This window comes from Telmatherina bonti (assembly GCF_933228915.1).
Source record: "Telmatherina bonti genome assembly, chromosome: 1".
NCBI lineage: Eukaryota > Metazoa > Chordata > Actinopteri > Atheriniformes > Telmatherinidae > Telmatherina > Telmatherina bonti.
Genome location: NC_136619.1, coordinates 1,500,531 through 1,506,530, shown reverse-complemented (window position 1 = coordinate 1,506,530; position 6,000 = coordinate 1,500,531).

Sequence of the window (6,000 nt, the reverse complement as noted above, 5' to 3'; positions counted from 1 at the left end):
AAAGGCAAGAACCTTGAAACTGTTCCAAAGGCGGGTTCCATAAAACTGTTGCAAGGCGAGGACCATAAAACTGTTCCAAAGGCGGATACCAGAAAAATGCTCCTAAAGCGAGGACCATAAAACTGTTCCAAAAGTGATAACCATACACGTGTTCCAAAGGCGAAGACCATAAAACTGTTCCAAAGGCGAGGACCATAAAACTGTTCTAAAGGCGAGGGCCATAAAACTGTTCCAAAGACGAGGTCCATAAAACTGTTCCAAAGGCGAGGCCCATAAAACTGTTCCAAAGGTGAGGGCCATAAAACTGTTCCAAAGGCGAGGACCATAAAACTGTTCCAAAGAAGAGGACCATTAAACAGTTCCAAAGGCTAGGGCCATAAAACTGTTCCAAAGGCAAGAACCATAAAACTGTTCCAAAGGCGAGGGCCATAACACTGTTCCAAAGGCGGATACCATAAAATTGCTCCAAAAGTTAGGACCAAAAAACTGTTCCAAAGACGAGGACCATAAAACTGTTCCAAAGACGAGGACCATAAAACTGTTCTAAAGGCGAGGGCCATAAAACTGTTCCAAAGGCGAGGACCATAAAACTGTTCCAAAGACGAGGTCCATAAAACTGTTCCAAAGGCGACGACCATAAAACTGTTCCAAAGGCTAGGGCCATAAAACTGTTCCAAAGGCAAGAACCATAAAACTGTTCCAAAGGCGAGGGCCATAACACTGTTCCAAAGGCGGATACCATAAAATTGCTCCAAAAGTTAGGACCATAAAACTGTTCCAAAGACGAGGACCATAAAACTGTTCCAAAGACGAGGACCATAAAACTGTTCCTATGGCAGATACCATAAAACTGTTCCAAAGTACGGACCATAAAACTGTTCCAAAGGCGAGGACCATGAAACTGTTCCAAAAACAAGGACCATAAAACTGTTCCAAAGGCTAGGGCTATAAAACTGTTCCAAAGGTATGGACCATAAAACTGTTCCAAAGACGAGGACCATAAAACTGTTCCAAAGGCGACTACCATAAAACTGTTCCAAAGACTAGGACCATATAACTGTTCCAAAGGCGAGGACCATGAAACTGTTCCAAAGGCGGATACCAGAAAACTGTTCCAAAGGCATGGACCATGAAATTGTTCCAAAGGCGAAGACCATAAAACTGTTCCTAAGGTATGGACCATAAAACTGTTCCAAACGCGGATACCAGAAAACTGCTCCAAAAGCAAGGACTATAAAACTGTTCCAAAAGCGAGGACCATAAAAGTGTTCCAAAGACGAGGACCATAAAATTGTTCCAAAGGCGAGGACAATAAAACTGTTCCAAAGGCGAGGACCATTAAACTGTTCCAAAGACGAGGACAATAAAACTGTTCCAAAGGCGAGGACTATAAAACTCTTGCAAAGGCTAGGTCCATAAAACTGTTCCAACGGCGAGGACCATATAACTGTTCCAAAGGCTAGGGCCATAAAACTGTTCCAAAGGCAAGAACCTTGAAACTGTTCCAAAGGCGGGTTCCATAAAACTGTTGCAAGGCGAGGACCATAAAACTGTTCCAAAGACGAGGACCATAAAATTGTTCCAAAGGCGAGGACAATAAAACTGTTCCAAAGGCGAGGACCATTAAACTGTTCCAAAGACGAGGACAATAAAACTGTTCCAAAGGCGAGGACTATAAAACTCTTGCAAAGGCTAGGTCCATAAAACTGTTCCAACGGCGAGGACCATATAACTGTTCCAAAGGCTAGGGCCATAAAACTGTTCCAAAGGCAAGAACCTTGAAACTGTTCCAAAGGCGGGTTCCATAAAACTGTTGCAAGGCGAGGACCATAAAACTGTTCCAAAGACGAGGACCATAAAATTGTTCCAAAGGCGAGGACAATAAAACTGTTCCAAAGGCGAGGACCATTAAACTGTTCCAAAGACGAGGACAATAAAACTGTTCCAAAGGCGAGGACTATAAAACTCTTGCAAAGGCTAGGTCCATAAAACTGTTCCAACGGCGAGGACCATATAACTGTTCCAAAGGCTAGGGCCATAAAACTGTTCCAAAGGCAAGAACCTTGAAACTGTTCCAAAGGCGGGTTCCATAAAACTGTTGCAAGGCGAGGACCATAAAACTGTTCCAAAGGCGGATACCAGAAAAATGCTCCTAAAGCGAGGACCATAAAACTGTTCCAAAAGTGATAACCATACACGTGTTCCAAAGGCGAAGACCATAAAACTGTTCCAAAGGCGAAGACCATAAAACTGTTCTAAAGGCGAGGGCCATGAAACTGTTCCAAAGGCGAGGACCATAAAACTGTTCCAAAGACGAGGTCCATAAAACTGTTCCAAAGGCGAGGACCATAAAACTGTTCCAAAGACTAGGACCATAAAACTGTTCCAAAGGCGAGTGCCATAAAACTGTTCCAAAGGCGAGGACCATAAAACTGTTCCAAAGACGAGGACCATAAAACTGTTCCAAAGACGAGGACCATAAAACTGTTCCAAAGGCGAGGACCATAAAACTGTTCCAAAGACTAGGACCATAAAACTGTTCCAAAGGCAAGAACCATAAAACTGTTCCAAAGGCGAGAACCATAAAACTGTTCCAAAAACGAGGACCTTAAAACTGTTCCATAGGCGGGTTCCTTAAACTGTTGCAAAGGCGAGGACCATAAAAGTGTTCCAAAGGCGGAAACCACAAAACTGCTCCTAAAGCGAGGACCATAAAGCTGTTCCAAAAGTCATAACCATAAAAGTGTTCCAAAGGCAGATATCATGAAACTGTTCCAAAGGCGAGGGCCATAACACTGTTCCAAAGGCGGATACCATAAAATTGCTCCAAAAGCGAGGACCATAAAACTGTTCCAAAGACGAGGACCATAAAATTTTTCCAAAGACGAGGACAATAAAACTGTTCCAAAAGCGAGGACTATAAATCTCTTGCAAAGGCTAGGTCCATAAAACTGTTCCAACGGCGAGGACCATAAAACTGTTCCAAAGGCGGATACCAGAAAAATGCTCCTAAAGCGAGGACCATAAAACTGTTCCAAAAGTGATAACCATAAACGTGTTCCAAAGACGAGGACCATAAAATTGTTCCGAAGGCGAGGACCATAAAACTGTTCCAAAGGCGAGGACCATTAAACTGTTCCAAAGACGACGACAATAAAACTGTTTCAAAGGCGAGGACTATAAATGTCTTGCAAAGGCTAGGTCCATGAAACTGTTCCAACGGCGAGGACCATATAACTGTTCCAAAGGTGGGGACCATAAAACTGTTCCAAAGGCGAGGACCATAAAACTGTTCAAAAGATTAGGACCATAAAACTGTTCCAAAGGCGAGGGCCATAAAACTGTTCCAAAGGCGAGGACCATAAAACTGTTCCAAAGACGAGGACCAAAAAACTGTTCCAAAGGCTAGGGCCATAAAACTGTTCCAAAGGCAAGAACCATAAAACTGTTCCAAAGCTGAGAACCATAAAACTATTCCAAAAACGAGGACCATGAAACTGTTCCAAAGGCGGGTTCCATAAAACTGTTGCAAGGCGAGGACCATAAAACTGTTCCAAAAGTGATAACCATAAACGGGTTCCAAAGGCGAGGACCATAAAACTGTTCCAAAGGCGAGGACCATAAAACTGTTCCAAAGGCGAGGGCCAAAAAAATGTTCCAAAGGCGAGGACCATAAAACTGTTCCGAAGACGAGGACCATAAAACTGTTGCAAAGGCGAGGACCATAAAACTGTTCCAAAGGTATGGACCATAAAACTGTTCCAAAAGCGGATACCAGAAAACTGCTCCAAAAGCGAGGACTATAAAACTGTTCCAAAGGCGAGGACCATAAAAGTGTTCCAAAGGTATGGACCATAAAACTGTTCCAAAGACGAGGACCATAAATTGTTCCTAAGGCGAGGACGATAAAACTGTTCCAAAGGCTAGGACCATAAAACTGTTCCAAAGGCAAGAACCATAAAACTGTTCCAAAGGCGAGAACCATAAAACTTTTCCAAAAACGAGGACCATAAAACTGTTCCAAAGGCGGGTTCCATAAAACTGTTTCAAGGCGAGGACCATAAAAGTGTTCCAAAAACGGATACCAGAAAACTGCTCCTAAAGCGAGGACCATAAAACTGTTCCAACAGTGATAACCATAAAACTGTTCCAAAGTAGGGACCATAAAACTGTTCCAAAGGCGAGGACCATAAAACTGTTCCAAAGGCAGATATCATAAAACTGTTCCAAAGGCAAGGGCCATAACACTGTTCCAAAGGCGGATACCATAAAATTGCTCCAAAAGCGAGGACCATAAAACTGTTCCAAAGTAGGGACCATAAAACTGTTCCAAAGGCGAGGACCATAAAACTGTTCCAAAGGCGAGGACCATAAAAATGTTCCAAAGTATGGACCATAAAACTGCTCCAAAAGCGAGGACTATAAAACTGTTCCAAAGGCGAGGACCATAAAACTGTTCCAAAGGTATGGACCATAAAACTGTTCCAAAGACGAGGACCATAAAATTGTTCCGAAGGCGAGGACCATAAAACTGTTCCAAAGGCGAGGACCATTAAACTGTTCCAAAGACGAGGACAATAAAACTGTTTCAAAGGCGAGGACCATAAAACTGTTTCAAAGGCGAGGACTATAAATCTCTTGCAAAGGCTAGGTCCATCAAACTGTTCCAAAGGCGAGGACCATATAACTGTTCCAAAGGTGGGGACCATAAAACTGTTCCAAAGGCGAGGACCATAAAACTGTTCCAAAGACTAGGACCATAAAACTGTTCCAAAGGCGAAGGCCATAAGACTGTTCCAAAGGCGAGGACCATAAAACTGTTCCAAAGACGAGGACCAAAAAACTGTTCCAAAGGCTAGGGCCATAAAACTGTTCCAAAGGCAAGAACCATAAAACTGTTCCAAAGCTGAGAACCATAAAACTATTCCAAAAACGATGACTATCAAACTGTTCCAAAGGCGGGTTCCATAAAACTGTTGCAAGGCGAGGACCATAAAACTGTTCCAAAAGTGATAACCATAAACGGGTTCCAAAGGCGAGGACCATAAAACTGTTCCAAAGGCGAGGACCATAAAACTGTTCCAAAGGTATGGACCATAAAACTGTTCCAAAAGCGGATACCAGAAAACTGCTCCAAAAGCGAGGACTATAAAACTGTTCCAAAGGCAAGGACCATAAAAGTGTTCCAAAGGTATGGACCATAAAACTGTTCCAAAGACGAGGACCATAAATTGTTCCTAAGGCGAGGACGATAAAACTGTTCCAAAGGCTAGGACCATAAAACTGTTCCAAAGGCAAGAACCATAAAACTGTTCCAAAGGCGAGAACCATAAAACTTTTCCAAAAACGACGACCATAAAACTGTTCCAAAGGCGGGTTCCATAAAACTGTTGCAAGGCGAGGACCATAAAAGTGTTCCAAAAACGGATACCAGAAAACTGCTCCTAAAGCGAGGACCATAAAACTGTTCCAACAGTGATAACCATAAAACTGTTCCAAAGTAGGGACCATAAAACTGTTCCAAAGGCGAGGACCATAAAACTGTTCCAAAGGCAGATATCATAAAACTGTTCCAAAGGCGAGGGCCATAACACTGTTCCAAAGGCGGATACCATAAAATTGCTCCAAAAGCGAGGACCATAAAACTGTTCCAAAGACGAGGACCATAAAACTGTTCCAAAGACGAGGACCATAAAACTGTTCCATTGGCAGATACCAAAAAAAATGTTCCAAAGTAGGGACCATAAAACTGTTCCAAAGGCGAGGACCATAAAACTGTTCCAAAGGCGAGGACCATAAAAGTGTTCCAAAGTATGGACCATAAAACTGCTCCAAAAGCGAGGACTATAAAACTGTTCCAAAGGCGAGGACCATAAAACTGTTCCAAAGGTATGGACCATAAAACTGTTCCAAAGACGAGGACCATAAAATTGTTCCGAAGGCGAGGACCATAAAACTGTTCCAAAGGCGAGGACCATTAAACTGTTCCAAAGACGAGGA